The sequence below is a fragment of the Chinchilla lanigera genome, unplaced genomic scaffold, assembly GCF_000276665.1.
Source record: "Chinchilla lanigera isolate Chin_1 unplaced genomic scaffold, ChiLan1.0 scaffold00002, whole genome shotgun sequence".
NCBI classification, from domain to species: Eukaryota; Metazoa; Chordata; class Mammalia; order Rodentia; family Chinchillidae; genus Chinchilla; species Chinchilla lanigera.
Window position 1 is genome coordinate 48,109,491 of NW_004955403.1, and position 19,090 is coordinate 48,128,580.

The 19,090-nt window shown below is 38.5% G+C and overlaps 1 long non-coding RNA gene across 2 annotated transcripts; it reads right to left on the reverse strand.

Annotated features, from left to right (window-relative positions):
* Positions 1–830: 830 nt before the first annotated feature.
* On the reverse strand, positions 831–18,775 carry LOC102022450. Of its 2 annotated transcripts, XR_001234474.1 has the most exons (4): positions 18,701–18,775; positions 13,545–13,624; positions 9,662–9,892; positions 831–1,067 (listed from the first exon to the last, which is right to left on the reverse strand). It is a non-coding gene; the product is annotated as an uncharacterized LOC102022450 (long non-coding RNA). The 2 variants fall into 2 exon arrangements; XR_259248.2 differs by lacking the exons at positions 13,545–13,624; positions 18,701–18,775 and adding an exon at positions 12,974–13,209.
* Positions 18,776–19,090: the final 315 nt, after the last annotated feature.

Genomic DNA, 19,090 nt, shown 5'->3' on the forward strand with positions numbered 1-19,090 from the left:
GACTTTGGAGCAAAGTCTTGTCACCCTCTGCAAGTAACTAATCTCCTTTTAACAAGCAGCTTTTGGTTTGCCACTGGATCTTAGTAGAGACTGAATTTTTAACTATGGGCCATTAAGTTGTCATGTGAGCTGAGCTTCCCATCATGATCTGACTCACCAAACCATGAAGGTGGGAGTGCTCAGCAACTCTCCATTTTCAAACAGAAGAGGTATATATGACACTGGGCTCAAGAAAGCCCTGAAATCACATGTAACATAATGCACGGGTAAGTTACATGTGTACAGTCCCCCTTCTTGCTATACTGGCTTTTCTCTTCCAGGGTGCTCCTATGGCCTGGAGAGTAGTTCCTGACCATCAGGAGGTCAGCAGAAGAGAAGATTTGGGCCTGGGTTGCAGGTGACTTTGCATGGTAAGCTGGCAACAACCAAGCATTGACACCTGCAGCAGTGTGCCCATTCTTCAGGATATCCCTGAAGGGCATAGTGAAGGGGAATCCTTCTAGTAGACAAAAAACTTGAAGCTCTGCATCCAGTTGCACACTCTGCTTGGAAGGAGAAACAACATGATGGTACCAATTCATGGACTGTGGGCATGAACAGTGGACAGCGACAGACTTAAAAGAAACACGATTGGGGAACTGGTAACAAGGAAACACAGGAAAGAACTATGCAGACAAACTTTTATGGATGTGTTAAAGAAAATCTGAAGATATTTGTGATTCATGTGAATTTTCACCAAAGACTGACCTCAGCAGAGAAGGATTTTCATAATCAAGGGGGTGGGATGAATAATCACTCTGCAACTGTACTAGCAAGTGTATTTAATTTATCAGCATTTAAGTATTGTTAATCTTACATCATAGTCTTTAAATTATTGCCTATCAAATAGAAGAGTAAATATCAAAGACCTTAGCTCCTCTTCTGGAGCAGGAATTGGTACATTCTCAGTTGTACGCAGATCCGTTGTATCATGTTAGGCAGAATTAGCACCTTGCCACTGTCTTCATTTGAAGCTTCAAGATGGTCTAAGGAGATGCTTATGGGTGTCAAGTTGATGGAGGATGGACCTGGAATGGTTAATTTCATGAATCAATTTGATTTAAAACACTATTTCTCTGAAATGTAAGTGGTGCATTTTTATAACATATTTGGTTGGCAGGGTTTAGTCCTGTAGCTGCTAACGTGACTGTGAATGAGCTGTATGAAAATACTACAAAACCTCATGGAATTTGTTTATGTTCATTAGAGCAATTGCAGCTTAGTTTTCTCAAGGACATAAATTGCAAAAACAAGTTTTTTGTGGATGCCTTTAAGTGACTTTTTTCATTAACATTCTTTGCTGGTTTCTTGTCTTCTTGAGCTGGAAACATTGGAATATCCCAGTGTCCCTTCCTTGGATAAATTGTTTATTCTGTCTATACTTACTTCCTTGTGAAACTCTATCCAGTCTCATAGGTTTGAGTGTCATCATTTTACTATCCAAATTCACTTCGCCATGTGGATTCTGCTGCACTTTAAAGACACATATGAATTCCTATTATACATGTAATGGACATTTGAAAATTGCTAAGCTTAAAAAGAGCACGATATTTGCACTTTCTCATACTCTATGTCTCAATCATTGGCAATTCTAACCTCCTAGTTGCTGACTTTTCTTTAATGTCCTATCTGTCAGCAGACCCTATCACCACTACCTATGAAATACATCAAGAATCTGTCTAAGACAGAATCCCCTGAGACAACTATGATACAATGCACCATTATTTTTTGCCTGGATTATTGAAATAGTGTCCTAACTCGTTTATTTATTTTTTCCATTGGTACCATTCAGGCCAGCCTCAAGAGAACAGCCAACAGAAGTATTCTCAAAATTAAATCATGCTATTACTCTGCTCCAAATCTCCAGTGCCCTAATTCTTTTCAGCAAAATCCTTTCAGATACTTATAACTCTGTATTAATATGTGGTCTCTGAGGCAGATACCAAGATGCAATTAAAAGTGCAAGGACAGGAATGACGTCAACAAGATAGCAGACTAGGAAGCTCCAGATGTTCTTTTCTTCCCAGACACATTAAGTAAATAATTAAAAACTGAATGAAATAACTTTAAGGGAGCTCTGGAACTGAACCAAAGATCTACAATAACTAAGCAAGTGCCATTTCAAGCAAAAACCACAGTCACAACCACTGGGAAATTTTGTGCTGTTTTAATTTATACTTTCTAAAGAAAGGGAAAAACAAAAAATTTACAAAAATTTATAAAAATTTACACTTTCTCCATCCTCTTCCAGTATGACACAATTTGGAAGAACTGACCTGGTCCCCATTCTCCTTCCATTAACAAGATTTGCTCCTTTTAAACCTGTCTGCACTCTCTTAGCAACTGGCTCTTGTATCACGTAACTCAGAACTCAGACAGCCAAAATAAACCCAGATCTCTGGCTAGAACAAACCGTAGAAAGCAATGCTTTGTGAAAACTACAAGAAGTCTGCAGACCCACAGACTCCTCAAGCAAGAGCTCACTGATTGGGGGCTGGGGATTTAGCTCAGTGGCACAGAGCCTGCCTGGCAAGCACAAGGTCATGAGTTCGATTCCCAGTACCGGAAAAAAAAAAAAAAAAAAAAGAGATCACTGATTGAGGAATAGGTCAAAATAGCGAAGGCCCCAAGAAGAAAGGCTAAGATTCAGGAAAAGTAAAATATTTCAATGCAGTCATACATATGGGGGAATTGGCAGGAAAAGTATCCTTAGCCAAAGGAAGATGCCTCCCAGAAAAGTCCTAGTAAGACCTTATGGTAGGCTCATCAGGCTCATCATCATCGTCTCCCTAACCAGAGTCAGTCTTCAAAGACTGGTGAAGGTGATTGCTCTCTCTAATGCCCAATCTTTAACAAAATTTCAAAATGCAAAAGGATACAGGAAAACATGGCCCATTCAAAGGAACAAATAAACCTCCAGAAACTCTCTGAAGAAACAAGTGCATCAGATTTACCTAGCAAAGGCTTTAAAATAACTGTGTTAAATATGCTTAAATACCTCAATAGAAACATGAACAAAGAATTCAAGAGAACTGGAAAAATACACAGTATAAATCAAATGAGAACAGAAAAAAAGAGGAATTATTAACAGAACCAAAACATGTTCTAGAGTTGAAAAATACAATAACTGAATTGAAAAATTCATTGGACAAATTCAAAAGCAGATGCAAACAGGCAGAAAAAAGAATCAGTGAATTTCAACATAGTTCATTTGAAATTATTAAGTCTGATGAGCAAGAAGAAAATAATGAGGTGAGATATGTGGGGCAATATCAAGCAGACCCATGTAAGTATTATAGGAAGCTGGGCATGGTGGTACACGCCTGTAATCCCAGCACTCCGGAGGCTGAGGCAGGAGGATTGTTGCAATTTGGAGACCAGTCTGGGCTACAAAGTGAGCTCAAGGCCACACTGAACTGCATAGTAAAACCCTGTGTCAAAAAGACAAAAAAAAAAAAAAAAAGTATTATGGGAGACCTGAATAGAAAAAGAGAGGGTCAGAAAGCATACTTAAAAACAATAATTAATGTGTTCCAAAGAGCCAGTGTAAAATCCTACAGTAACCACTTGTGTATGAGAGTGTAACTGGAGGATGGGATGAACAGGACACAAGAGGAGAAGGCAGAGGGACAAGAGAGAAAAAGTAAAATGGGGTCTTGTGAGAGATGATGAGGATATTGGGTTTTACTCTACATATAACAACAGACTATGAAGAATATGAGGCACACTAATATAATTAAATCTAAATTTTCTTTTTTGTTGTTTTTTTTTTCTTCCTCCGGTACCAGGAACTGAACTCACGACCTTGTGCTTGCCAGGCAGGCGTTTTGCCACTGAGCTAAATCCCCAGCCCCTAAATTTTCTTTGGTACCTGAAATCAAATTCAGGACCTTGCACTTGCCAGACAGGCACTGTGCTGCTGAGCTATCTCCCCAGGCCAAAATCTAAATTTTTAAAAAATATACATTGCTAGGTTTGGATTTTGTGCATCTGTGTTCAAAGCAAAGTTGATTTAAAACACTGACTGACTGCTCAGCATAGGCAACTTAGTGAGGCACTGTTTCAAACACAAAAACAAAAAGAGCTGGTATAGATGGATGCAATGGTGCATGCCTATAATATCCCAGCTACTTGGCAGCCTAGCAAGACCCATCTCAAAATAAAATATAAAAAGGGATGGAGACATAGCTCAGAGGAACAACTCCCAGGTTCAATCCCAGTACTAAAAACAAAACAAAGCAAACCTCTTTTTCCTTATTTCCTTTGAATGTTCTTGGTGCCAATATTATATTAGTAAAGTAAAATGAATTAGAGAGAATGTTTCCATCTTTTGTTCTCTATAATCTTTGAAGCTAAAGAACCAGACTAGAAATACCTGTTCCTTGAATAATTTATACATATTGCTGACAAGTCTGATTCTGATGTTAATTTCCACATAGATTTGTGTTTCAATTTATTTAGTGGCTAGATGTATCTTTGTATGTTCTAGTTGGTTGGCTGAATTTGGTAAGTGATAGTTTTCTAAAAGCATACTCCTTTTTCATGTTTTTAAAATATATTTAACAAAAACAATTTTGTTAAATTTATTTACAGAGCCTTGTACTCCCGTTCAACATCTAAAAAGACATGGGAGACAGCCATTAATTGCTGCCCTAATACATGAAACATAATTTTAACAAAGTGCACATCAGGCCACAAAGAAGGCTGACCCCTGAGATATGAAAAATAAACAAGAGGAGCACGGTGATTGATAACTTATAGTAGTGAGAGAAGTTCCAGGCTGCAGCACCCTGTGTGGGCGGAAAATCCCGCACTAGGTGTGCATCACTCCCAATGTTTAGAGGCAGAACTGAATCCGGAGAAGCAAAAGTAGGTAGAGCTTGTGGACAGTGTACCAGAAGGGAGAGAAGAGGTCCACAAGGACAGATCTGTAGAGGATCAGCCAGCACTGTACAGATCAGCACAAACGCATGAGAAAACTTCAGCAGGCCAAGGAAAGAATAAAGGAAGGAGCATGAGAGCCCACGCTGAGCTGGGGAAAGTACAAGCCAGGCAGGAAAACCTCATAATTCATGCAGCATTAGGCAGAGCACTCAGAAGAGTCTTACTTCCATAGGGAAAATAATCTGCTCCAGCTTAAACACTGCTCTGGTCCTACCCAGTAAATTTTAAAAGCAAGAACCAGAAAAATCAAACTGTTTCCATGAAACTTAGTTTATACTAGAGTAAAGCTTAGGAATTTTTATACAGGGCAGAAATAGCCAGCATGATACAAGAAAAAGTCACAATGTTTGGTAACTAATCAAAATTTGCTAAGTAAATAAAGTAACAGGGAAATATTAATTATAATGAGAAGCAAGTCAGTCAACCAAAACCAACACAAAACTGGTACAGATGTTAGAATTAGCAGGCAAGAATATAAGAACAGTGATTATAACTGCACTCCATCTGCACAAGAATGAGGAGGAATTAGATATTCTAAGTTGAAATGTATAAAACAAAAAGTTAACCAAAACAATAACGTTGAATGCCAATATTTTTGCAAAGGTCAATAAACGATAAAAATCTAATCCAGCGTTTCTCACCCGGAGGTAATTTTGACTTCCAAGAGACATTTGGCAAAGCCTAGAAATGTTTTTTGTTGCTGTAAATCAGAATGGTGCTGGCATCTAGTGGGTAGAGGCCAGCAGTCCTGCTAATCCATGTCAGGAAAACTCCCACAAAAAGGATCATCCAGTTTTCAAAAGCCTATAGTGCAGAGATTGAAACCCTGCTCTGATCAGATGGATCAGAAAAGAAAAGTAAAAAGATAAGACATGAACTATCAATTTCAGCTAAGAAACAGGACATCATTGTAGATTCTACATATATTAAAAGTATAATAAGCCAAAATTATGAATAACTATTTCAAATGTTTGAAAATTTAGACTGTTGGCAAATTTTGAAATGATGAGAGCTCACTAAAAAAATAGATTATCTATGTCATACCTATTGAGGAACCGAATTTGTACATTTAAAGATATTGCATAAAAAAGTGAAGCTCAGGTAACAGAAATCTACCAAACATTTGAAAAAGTAATATTAATTCTACAAAAATTCTTCTCAAGAGTTAGAGGGAATACCACCCCAAAATGATTCTATGAAACAACATTAACCAAAAATCAATGACATTATTTAAACATACACACACACACACACACACACACACATACACTCTCCCTCTCTCTCTCTTTCCTATATACCAATATTTCACAGAAACAAAATACAAAATCTCCTAACAAAATTTTAGCAAATCAAATGGAACAGTGTATGAAAAGGAAAATATGTCAGACCAAGTGGCATTCATCCCAGCAATACAAAATAAATTTAGCTTTTAAAACAATAAATAAGAAATTAATCAATGTAATTAAGAATAGAAGGAATGCCTCCAACTTATACCTGATAAGAGACATGTATGTGAATGTGTAGCTGTCATATTCTCAATAGTGACAGTGAATCTTTTCCTGCTAAAATAAGGAATAAAACTGAGATATCTGCTACTATTAATCGACATGGTATTGGAGGAGCAAACCAATGCCATAAAAAATTAAAGGTCCCATCTCCCATTCCCACTCAGTAGAACTGAGGAGCCTTTCCCCGCTCAGGTATTCACAGGAGCAGGAGGGGAAGTCAGGCTTCTCACCCCACCGTGGCAGCTGCATGGTATCATTGATACCAGAGGAAGCTACCTAAGATAGTGCTTAAGTAAGATCCAGACTCTCGTAATGTAATACCTAAAACATCTTGGTTTCAGGAGAAAATCATTCATTATATTTAGGGCTGTGAGGATCTCAACCTTAATTTAAAAAAAGCAATCAATTGATTCCAATAATCAGATAGATAACCGAGATAATAAAACAAACCGAGGAATACTTAAAAGTGAACAAGATAAAATACTTAAATGAGCAATGATGAATATGCTTGAAACAAATCATAAAAAAATCTTAGCAACGAAATACAAGATATAAAAAATGGAAATTTCAGAGGTGAAATGCAAAACAGCCAAGATAGAGAATTCACTGAATGGGTTCAATGGAATGGAGGGGGAAGAGGAAACAATCAGTGGAGTAGCAGAGAGCAGGAAAAAAACTACTCAGTCTGAAGAACAGAGAGAAAGTAGGATAGAAAGACGAAATAAGACACTGGGGGAACAAAGCTAAATATCTAAACTCATGTCATTAGGATCCCAGAATGAGCTGGGAGTGGTGGCACAAACCAGAAATTCCAGTGCTCTGGGAGGCTGAGGCAGGAAGATGTCAGGTTTGAGTCTTGCCTGCGGAATTTAGCAAGACCCTGTCTCCAAATTCAAAATTTTAAAAAAGGGCAAGAGTTACAGCTCAGTGGCAAGGCAAGGTCCTGGGTTTGATGCTCAGTGCAAAGAAGAAGGAGGAGGAGGAAAAGGAGGAGGGGAAGGGAAAAAAGGAGAGGGAGACAGAAGGGAAGAGGAAGGGGTAGGAGGAAGAGAGGGGGGGGAGGAGGAGGAGGACAAGGAGAGGAAGGAAAAGAGGAAAAGGAGGAGGAGGAGAAGGAGAGAAAGGAGATGAGCAGGAGAAGGAGGAGAAGTGCAGGGGAGGGAGGGGAGGCAAAGGGCCAGGGGAGAAGGGGGAAGGGAGAAGGGGGAAGAGAAAAGAGGACTCAAGGAGACAATAAGTGAAAAAAATACCTAAATTTGATAAAAGAAAATCCTATAGATTCAAAAAGCTGAGCTAACCTCAAACAGGACAAACCCTAACAAAATTACACCAAGGCAACTCATAGTTAATAAGAAGACAAACTTCTGAAAATTCAAAGCAAAATTTCCCAAAAGAAAATCCTGACGGCAGCAAGCTAGAAGTGACACTTGTGATCATTAGGTACTTGGACACTTTTGTCACCCTCGAAGGCACTCCATACCCACAGTTACACCCACTCTCCCTCCACCCAGACTATCTGTCCCTTCTCTGCTCTCTGTTTCTATGGATTTGACCCTTCCGGGCATTTCATACAAAGCATATCGTTCACTATGTGAACATTGTAACTAGTTTTTCACTTATTATAATTCTTTCAGGGTTCGTCCATACTACTTCTGGTTGGTGAATAGTAATCTATTGTAGGAATAAAACACATGTCAGTATCAGTAGGATATTTGGGGTTCTCCCATTTTGTGGCTATTACGAATAATCCCACTGTGAACATTCACGGACAAGATTTTGTGTGTCCTTTCTATGGACATGTGTTTCCTTTAACTCTGCACTGAAACTTTTGAGGAACCTTGAAAGTATTTTCCAAAATGCCTACACAAATTTAAAATTTCATCAGCAAAGTATGAGGACTGCAATCTCTCCACATCCTCATTAATATGTGTGGTTTTTTTTATTATATCCAGCTAGGTGTGAAATGGTACCTCATTGTAGCATTGATTTACATTTCTCTTAGTGTGAATGATATCAAGTACCTACTTATGTGCTGATTGTCCATTTGAATACTTCCCTTAGAGAAATGTCTATTCAAGTCATTTGACTTTTTAAATTGGTTTTTGTTGTTGAGTTGTATGAGTTCTTTATATATTCTAGCTATTAATACCTTATCAGAGAGGTGATTTGTGAAGTTTTTCTCCCATTCTGTGGTTTGCCTCCTCATTCTATTGATGTCTTTTTTCTTTTCTGTTTTTATGAGCACATGTTTGCAGTCTTTTGATGCTCCACAGTTCTTAATGTTGATGAAGTCCTATTATTTTTATATTGTCACTTCTGCTTTTGTTGTCATAGCTAAAAAACTATGAACCTAGTCTCAAATCACAGCATTTACTCTTGTTTTCTTCTAGCAGTTTTTTATTTTAGATTTCAAATTTAAGTATATATTCCATTTTTAATTTTTGTATATAGTATAAGAGATCCAAGTTCATACTTTCACAAGTAAATATTCAGTCACCTCCATACCGTTTGTTGTATTCTTGTACATTGTAGAATCTTGACACTCATGAAAGTTAATTGACCCTTATGTAATCACCCATTAATATTTATCTATCATTACACTCATATCACAGTCTTATTTGCTATAGCATTGTAGTAAGTTTTTCAATCAGGAAGTGTGTCTTTCAACTTTGTTCTTCTCTGGCTATTCTGGATTGCTTACATTTCTATATAAATTTTAGGATTTCTCTCTATAAATTTAGTATTGGCTTGTCAGTTTCTGCAAAAACTAGTATTTGAACAACTCCTAGTGTTCCCTGAATTTCCTATAAATTTGGCATTTGGATTTATTGACTTAAGTTCAAGTTTGAAAGTTTTGATCATATTACTTCCTAGTGGGAAACACTCCCAGAACAGTCTTCAACAAATACAAGTTTCAAGTAAAATGTAATAGCTTCTACAATGGAAACTTTTCTATGAAAACAGGCTTAAATGATATTTTTTTTTAAAGTAGGCAAAACTTTATTGTAGGGATTACACAGTCCCTACAATATAATGATAAAACTATAAAGCAAAGTAAGAAAATAATTTTTACATAAGCTGAATTTAGTTTACCTATCCAGAGAAGGTGGCAGAGGCTCATTTTAAGATGGGGCATATGATGATGCTTGGGGGCGGAGGGGCTGGATTACCTGGCAAGGGCTTCCTTGGCAAAATACCACAGACTGGGTGACTTCACAAGATTCATTTTATCACAGTTCCACAGGCTGAAAGCCCAAGATCAAGGTGTCAGCAGGGTCAATTTCTCAAGGATTTCCTCTGTTTCATAGGCAGTTACCTTCTTGCTGTCTCTTCACATGTCTTTTTCTTTTCACATGCTGTCTCTTCACATACAAGATTCTCCCTGGTGTTTCCTCCTCTTCCTACAATGATGGTAAATCTTTTAGAGAGGAGTGCCCAGGCTGTAATCCAAAACCCAATTATTTATCACAAGTGCCAACATTGCAATGAAACCTGAATACTGAGGTTTTCATGCAGAAAAATGCAATTTGTATATTAACATGTTTTGACTTAAAAGAAATGCAAATAACATGTGTGCCACAGGTTCGCCGCCACTGGTATAGGTCACCAGTCACACTGGATCAGGGCCCAATCCTTAAACCTCATTTAACCCTAATTGCCTCTTTAAACACTTTATCTCCAAATAGTCAGTGGAGGTTATGGCTCCAAATATCAGTCTGGAGGAGATACTGGTTAGTCCATAACTTGATTATGGCCAACCAGGTTTTCTTCCATGACCTGAGTGGTAGTTATAAGTGTTTACCATGTAATCATTTTTTGTTACACAAATATGTTGGATGTCATTTATCGATCTGTTCTGTATTTTAAACTTTTAAAAATTTTATCAGGATCATGATTAACTTTGATGAGAGAATTTTAAAGGGGACAGGAAAGTTTTGAGGACATGGTTGAATCCTGATTTTTTTTTTAATCTAAGAGATAGCTATATAGATGTGCTTACAAATGTACTACAATACACATCCACTTTCCTCTTTTATGCATTTTTTACTTCAATAATAAAAATCATTTTTAAGAAAGGAGAAGGAAGCACAAGAGAGCCTTCCTTGGCCACTGCTTTAATTTACTCTGCATTTTTTATTTTGGGAAATGTTTCTTGGTATCCTCTGTGTCCTGGAAGAAATACCTAATTTCATCCTTGATTTAGAAAGAGTGGGTTACATTATTTAAGATGCTGTTACATTATTTAGCTGGAGCTATATGGAAGTGTTGCTTAAAGAGATTTTTTTTTTTCATGCCAGAAATTTCTTTGCAATATATCATGTTAGACCTCGTTGATCTGTGTTTTAAATGTTGCCCAATGCTTTCCATAGTATTTGAATTCTTGTAAACTATGAAAGCTATCTGCAGGGAATCCAAGCTTTTCCCATTTCTGATTTCCTTCATGTTTGGAGATAACATCATAGTGTAGAGAAAGGGGACCCAGTTTTTGTTTCCAAATCCATAGATTCACCAGAGCTGGGCAATGTCAAATCAGCACCTGAATAAATAAAACATGAACCCATTAGTGCAAGTTTATGTGACCTGTCAGCATCGTTAGGCTCTGCCGTGCACAGGAAGCCAGCTGAGATCAGGCCGTTCCTGATGATGGCATCTCTCTCGAGAGCCCAGCAAATCCAGGCTTTGCTTTTTGAATAAGCATTCTGGTGTTTACTTTCCAGGCAAGGGTCTCACTTCATTTTCAGCTGCTGTAATTCAAATCCTTTCCTCGTAGGAGTCCTCCTACCCTGCTGTGAATGTATGCGCCCAACAAGACTCCATAGAAACCTTTTTCCACCAACACAACATACATAGTAATGGAGCAGAAACAGAATATTCACCAGGCTTTACATCCCTAATACTGGTAATCTCTGCCAGGACCCCCAGCTTGATCAGACCAACTTGTTAACTTTATAATTCAAGCTGGTGTTATGCATGTTAATGTTAATGTCAGTGTCAAACCCAGGGCCTCACGTATGCTAGGCAAGCGCTCTACCACTGAGCTACCTTTTTGGCCTCATATTAATGTTTAAGAGTGTAATGTTTAAGAGAACCAAACCCAGACTGCCTAGATTTAAATCTCAGCTCTACCTTAGTACCCGTATAAACTTTGGTAAGTTACTAAACCTTCCTGGACCTTAGTTTACTCATCTGTAAATAGAGACCAGTTAATAACTATGGTACAAGGCTCAGATGAAGATTAAGTAGTATTGTTATATCAAAAGCACTGAGAACAGTAAGTACTACTATAAATGTTTGTACTGATTAATATTCTTTTTCTCTTCCATATATATTATTTGCAAACACTCTATGATGATTCTTACTATCTGTGTGAGCTTACACAAATAATTTAAGCTCTCTGCGCTTTAGTTTCCTTGTCTACAAAATAAAAATAACCAAAATTATCACCTACTTTACAGAGTTGCTTTTTAATTACTGAATTACTTAATTTATATATGCAAAATACCTCATGAATTGCCTAGCACATAGTAAGCACTCAGTGAATGTTAGCTATTATTATTTGGTATTTTCTGTTTTCTTGTTGGTAGAAATATAGGTAGGAAGGTAAGCTGAATTTAATTTACACCACATGTTCATTCACTTTTTTCAGGAAAAAGTTATCATTTTGTTTCAATTCATCCATTATGCTTTCCAGATTCTGCTGGAAATACCTTTCAAGAATAAAATTTGTAAAAGAAGAAAACTTAAATTTTATAATTTCACTATGTAATTATATGCAATTTATATACATTACGTTTCTCTTTCCAGCCCCTTCCCTGCTATGCACCAACCTAGAGCAGAGCTAAAGAGCATCATAATTTTAAATTCGGCTCTTGAATTCCTCTAAGAAAGACCTTATCTTCCTTTAGCAAAACTCCTAAATAATATCACTTGTGGGGAGAGCAAGACCGATAAGGCGTTAATAATACTCCAGAGCACAGAAAGAGAGTGCATACACCCCAGAGCAACAGTGAGTGGTATTCTTAAAGTACAAAGCAAACAAACTGAAAGACAAGCAGAGTGGAATCTCCAAATACAGTGACTGCCTGAGGGTCTGAAAACAAGCAGGCCCGTGGTAATACCAGATAACCCAGAAATCTTCCTTCTAGAGATTTATCCAGAACTGAAATCAGAACCTCAAAAAGTTACCTGCTCTCCCTTGCTTGCTTGAGCAAGTACTCACCATGGCCATGATATGAAAACAGCCACGTGTCCATTAACAGACGAATATATAAGGAAAATATAATATATACATACAATAAACACTACTCAGCCTTTAAAAAGAGGAAAATTGTATCATTTGCCATAACATGTATTGGCCGGAAAGACGTTATGTTAAGTGAAAATAAGTTAGTCATACAAGGACAAACAGCTCACAGTTCCCATTGATATGAGCTAACTAAAATAGTCAAACTGATAGAAGCAGAAGAGAAAATGACACTTACCAGAGGATGGAGGTGGGGGATAATAGGGAGTTGTTCGAGATCAAAAAGTTAGTTAGATATTTTGAGTAAATACTAGAGATCTGCCATGCAGCCTTGTACCTCCAGTTATTTGTTAAGGAGGACATTAGTCAGCTTTTCATCAGTGCAGTGAAATATCTAACTTCATAAAGAAAAGAAGCTTATTTAGCTCACAGGTAGAAGTCCACAAAGCATAGCACAGGCTCTGGCAAACTCCCTGTGTTTGATAGCTAGGGTGTGTGCAGAGGAAGGAGCACATGGAGAGGCACGAAGGAGGCAGGGAGAACTGGGTGGGGCCAGTTTGTTCCCTTTACAACAGCCCTCTTATAAACAACCTTAATCCCTCTGCAGGGCAGGGCACCAAACGACCTCTGATGAAGCTCCCCGCTTACCACCTCCACCAGCTCCCAATAACATCACCCTGGAAACCAAGCCTCCGGCACACAGACCTTTGGAGAACATGAAACCACATCCAAACCTTGCATTCCACCCCTTCCCCAAAGATGCATAACCATTTCACAGTGTAACATGCATGCATTCCATCTCCAGTGACCTCAAAGTCATAAATGTTCCAGCATTGCTTAGAAGTCCAAACTCTCCTATGAGACTCAAGGCAAACTCTCGGTCATGAACCTGTAAAAATAAAAAAACAAGTTACATATTTCCAAGGTACAGTGTGGGACAGGTACAGACATTCCAATTCTAAAAGGGAAGAATTAGAAGCAGAGAGATATAATCAGCCCCAAGCAAGACCCAAACACATCAAGTCAGACATGAACACCTAAAGCTCCAACTCTGGCGTCCCAGGCTTTGGACAGCCCTGCCTCTGTGGCTTTGCTGGTCCACAAGTTACTGTCATAGGCTGCACACTGATATCAGTGGCTACCCTGGAAGGTCTTGTATGTTGCTTGTCACTCACTTTTCTGGGTTTTCCTCTGCAGCTCAACTTCCACAGATACGGTGCTCCTTTCAGGAACTCTGACCCTCCAGCACACTGCCTGGCTCAGGAATTTCTTTTAAAATCTTGATGCAAGCCATTACAGCCCTGTAACTCTAGCATTCTATATCCCTGCAAACCAGCATCAAGGGGACAGCACCACACCTGCTGCTGGCAGGAGCTGCATGCACTTGGCCTGCTCCGGTCACAGCAAGGCCTCGAGGCACTTTGCCAGCAACAGGAATCCCAAGGTGATCCTGGGCATGGAGGGTGCCCCAGCATTCTTTCCTGAAGCAGGTCTGCCCTGGAAGGACTCAAACAAATTTGTAATTTTAGGCCTCTGGGCCTGCGATGGGAAGGACAACCTTGCTTTGAAGATTTCTGAGATGCCCTGAATGCATCTTTCCTATTGTCCTGCTGATTTTCCTGCTCTTGGCTCCCTTGCCTTCTGGTCTAATCGCTTTAGCAAGGGCTGCACTGTGCCTTCCTGGCTGTACCCTGAATATCCTTTCTTTGCTCCTTCCCTCATCAGGATGCAAAATTTCCAAAGCTTTCCACTCTGCTTTCTGATGGCTCCAACCCTCACTGGAAATATGACTAAAGTGTGGCAATAATGCTCATGCTGCAAACTGAATGCTTTAGTGTATTGACATAGCATCTACTAAATAAACTAGTCCTCCATTCCTAAGTGCAGTGCTACACAAAGTCCAAGGGCGCAGAGGCACACTTCCAGTGCATTTGCCACAGCAGAAGTGGGATTTAGTGCCATTTTTAATGCAGAACTCACTTCCACATGAGACTAGTTCCCTGGTCTCATCTTTAGCACCTTCAGCAGACTCACTGAGAGTAAAACTCTGCTTGAAACATTCTAGACTTTCTCTATCCAGCTCCCTCAAACTCTCCCAACCTCTGCCCTTTAACTGATGCACACATAGAGAACTGCACCCACATTATTAGGTATGTTGTGTAACGACCCTACCACTTGGTAACAATTTTCTAACTAGTCGACTTTCAGTCACTTTAAAGAAATACTGGACACAAGCTAACTTTAGGAGGTAAAGGAGTTTATTTAGTTGAGTCTGGGAGGCTAAAAGTCCAAACAGCATTGCACAGTCTCTGACAAGGGGCCCAGGGCAGATGACACCGGATTTCAGGGGGAAGTGTCACATCTCAAATCAGGAAGTAGAGAGAGTTGGGTGAGGCAGGCTACACCATTTATAGCAACTCTTTCACAAGAACTATCTTAATCCTGTCCAGAGTGGGGCCCACAGTGACCAGGATCCAGCCCTTAAGCCTTGCCATTTAAAGGTCCCCCCACCTCCCAGTAGTGCCACTCTGGGGACTCTAATACACGTGCCTCCACACATGTACCGTTAGGGGACAAACCACATGCAAACAGTAGCAGAAGGTAGATTGCATGTTAAGTGCTCCTAATGTACACAAACACATACACACACACACAAAGGGACACAAGGAAATTTTGTTTATTAATATATGTTTATTGGTGCTGGGGATATAGCTCAGAGCACAGCACCTGCCTGGCAAGCACAAGGTCCTGAGTTCGACTGCCAGTATAAAAAAATTTTATATATATATATACATGTTTATTACCTTGATTGTGGTCATGATGTGTGCAACATCCAAACTTATTGAATTATATATACTAGATATGTACCTTTTTTTATAAGTAAATCATATCATAATAAAGCTATTAAAAGAATCGGATACAGTTTTAAACATTTGTTATATAAACCCCATCCATCTTCCCAAACTGAATTGTCTTTCGTCATCAAAAAACGTTCTGTGTTTGTGCATGTGATTACACAAGAGTGTAAATCATGGAAGTATGTGAGCTCCATGTTTGGGCCAGTGTGATGTAGAAGAGACACAGCACGACTGGCTGAGACAAAGACTAATTTTCATATATTTTAACTACATTCTAAATAACAGGACTCCTAAATTTTAGCTGAGGATATAGCTACAAGACTACATTTCTGAACTAAAGACTAAAGTTTTGAATAACAAGATGGGAAAGGAAATGGTAATTACTTTTTCCTGGGCCAGGCTATAAATCTCCAACACTTTAGTCCAAGATCTTGGACTCTGAGTCAGACAGTGGTTTGATAAAACTGTATTTGTCTCTCTTGGGAGGGAGGCAATGGATCCTGACCAAAAGGATGCAGGTGGTGAAAGCCACACAAACTCAAATGGACTAGACCATGCAGTGTCCATTCCATTGCAAAACTGTGCAAGTGGACAAGACTGTTCTTCCCAGAAAATACAACCAGAATCCAATATAAAGCCACTCTATAGCTACAGCAAGGAGTCTTCACAACTCTTATCCTTCCACATTTGATGGTTGCTAGGGACCATTAACTGCAATGTTCCTCATTCTTTGCTTTTCCATGTAAGGACTTGTTGAAGTTGACATGTCCACATCTATCACTTAATACTGCATATAGAAGAGGGGATACAGGTGACACATTGATACATTTTAATTTTTATTTTATGAAAAGCCATCTCTAAACATGATAAAGAAGACTGCATATCAACTTGAAATCCTAGCCATTAAACTGAATGAGTCTTGAGCCATTATACTCAGTTAATGAGATATAATTATGTTCTATGCATTAAATGAGAGGATGTACATTAACATTTGGATATTCAGAAAAATCAGTGGCAATAATATTCTCATAGTTGCCCTGCCAAACCCATGTTCTTGTTCTTCCATATTAATAGCTATTGCTGGACCAGTGTCACCCAGCTAAACTTGCATTTTCTAGCCTCCCTTGCAGCTAGGTGTGGATAAGGGATGCAAGCCCTTTCAGATCACTCCCTCAGAGGAATTGAGCAAGCACCCTTTCAGGCTCTTCTTGTTCCTTTCCCAATGCTTGGAAGATTGTGAGATCTTCCATTCACCAGCACTTGCCAATCCTAGACTTTATGTCTCTAAAGCAGTGTTCCCTAAGCTATCGGTTCTAAAGCTCAGTGTCTCATAGACTGCTGCTTTTGACAGTCTATAAAATTAAATCGTTAAGAATCATGAAATGAATAAAAACTGGTACCCCAAATATTTTAGTAGGTACCATAATAATATAATTAGATTTCCATACATGTAACAACATAAAACTTTACGAAAATTGTACAATTAAGTTTAACAAAGACATGCAAGATTTACTCACTGGTAATAATAGAATATTACTGAGAGAGTATTAAAAGACCTAAGTAAACTGTGGATGGTCATGCACTCCTATAATCCCTCTACTCTGGAAGGCTGAGGCTGGAGGATCACAAGTTTAATTCTAATTTAGGCACCTTAGTGAGAACATATCTCAAAATAAAAAATAAAAAAGATCTTGGGATATAGCTCAGTGCAAAAGCCTTGAACTCAATCCTAATACCACACAAAAAAAACCATATATGGAGCAACATAACATGTTCAAGGATTGGAAAACTCAGTATTCTCAGTTCTCCTTCACTGGACTTATGGAGTCCATGTGATCTCAATCTCCTGAAGACCGTTTTGTTGTAATTGATAAATTAGTTCTCAAACAGAAGTGAAAGCTACAGATCTAGAAAAAAGTCATTTGCAAGGTTATAAAGTTGTAAGGAATTATCTAATTTCAATATTTACTGGAAAGCTTCCATAATTAAGATACTAAGACTGGGTATAAGGGGAAACATGCCTGAAATCCCACCATAGTGGGAAGCTGAGGCAGGAATAATGCAAGTTGGAGCCAACCTGTGTAACTTAGTAAGACTGTCTCAAAATAAAGTTTTAGAAAGGTATATAGCATAATGGCAGACCACCCCCAAGTTCAATCCTCAGGATGACAGAAAAAAAATAGTGAATCCAGAAATAAACCAAATAAACCTGTATTTATACAGTGATATCTCAGCTCATAAATGCTTATTTGCCAACAACTTTTCTCACAAACAGAAGCATTTAGCAAAATTTTGTTTTTGTTTGCAAACTCTGCATCAAGTTACAAGCATAACTATGGTCATCTTTCCCACACAAACACAAATGTGGCCATCTTTCCAGAAGCAGGAAGCAAATTCAGTTCATGAGCCAAGGTACCACGGGGTACTGCCAATGCATTTACAAATATACTCAAGAAATGCAATTGGAAAAACATCTTTTCATAAATGGCGCTAACATACTAGCTATCTGTCAACTCTTACTTCATAACATCACAAAAATTAGAAATGCTCTACAAACTTAAATTTACAACAACCAAAAGTTCTAAAACTTCTAAATGAGGTGTGAGAGAAAATGTTTATAACCGTGAGGTAAGCAAAGTATCCTAAACAGGAAACACATACACAAAAAACACAAACTACAAAAAATAAGATAATCTTTGCTTTTTCAAGAGACATCATTAAGAAAACTGAAACACAAAAAGGAGGAACTTACACTATGTATCTGACAAAAGACATGTATCAGAATATATATTAAAAACTCCTACAACTCAGCAATAAAAAACCCACATTTTTTTTTTTTTGGTACCAGGAATGGAACTCAGGACCTTGCACTTGCCAGACAGGCTCTTGTGCCACTGAGCTATATTCGTGGTCCAAAACCCACATTTTTAAAAATATTCAAACAGATCTTTCATTAAGGAAAATATGCAAATGGATGACAAACACACAGCAGACATCAGAGAAATGCACACTCAAACAACAGCAAACTTTAACTATATTCCCCTGGCTAAATATTTAAAATGCCATCCCTGAACTGTGTCAGTGGTGGCACAGGGTCATGTACTCACCTCAGGGAAAGGAGAAAGGAATGTGGGCTTGGTCTTTGACAGCACCTCTGTCATCAAGTGGGAGGACTCTATTACAGGCTTTTCCTAAAGGAAAAGGATACGGTGAGGAAAATGAAAACTGCCTATGGACATACAATGCTCTTGGGAGAAGCTGATTCTAAAGTTCACACATGGCCAAACAAGGTGGCCTGTGCCTGGAATCTCAGCTACTCAGGAGCTGACCCAGAGGATAGCAAGTTTGAGGCTAGCTTGGACAACTTAGTGAGATTCTGTCTCAAAATAAGATAAAAATGGCTGGGGATGTAACTCAGTGGTAGAGCACTTACCTAGCTGAGTTCAATTCCCAGTACCATAGAAAAAAAAAATTTAATTAAAATGTAAAGTTAGGCC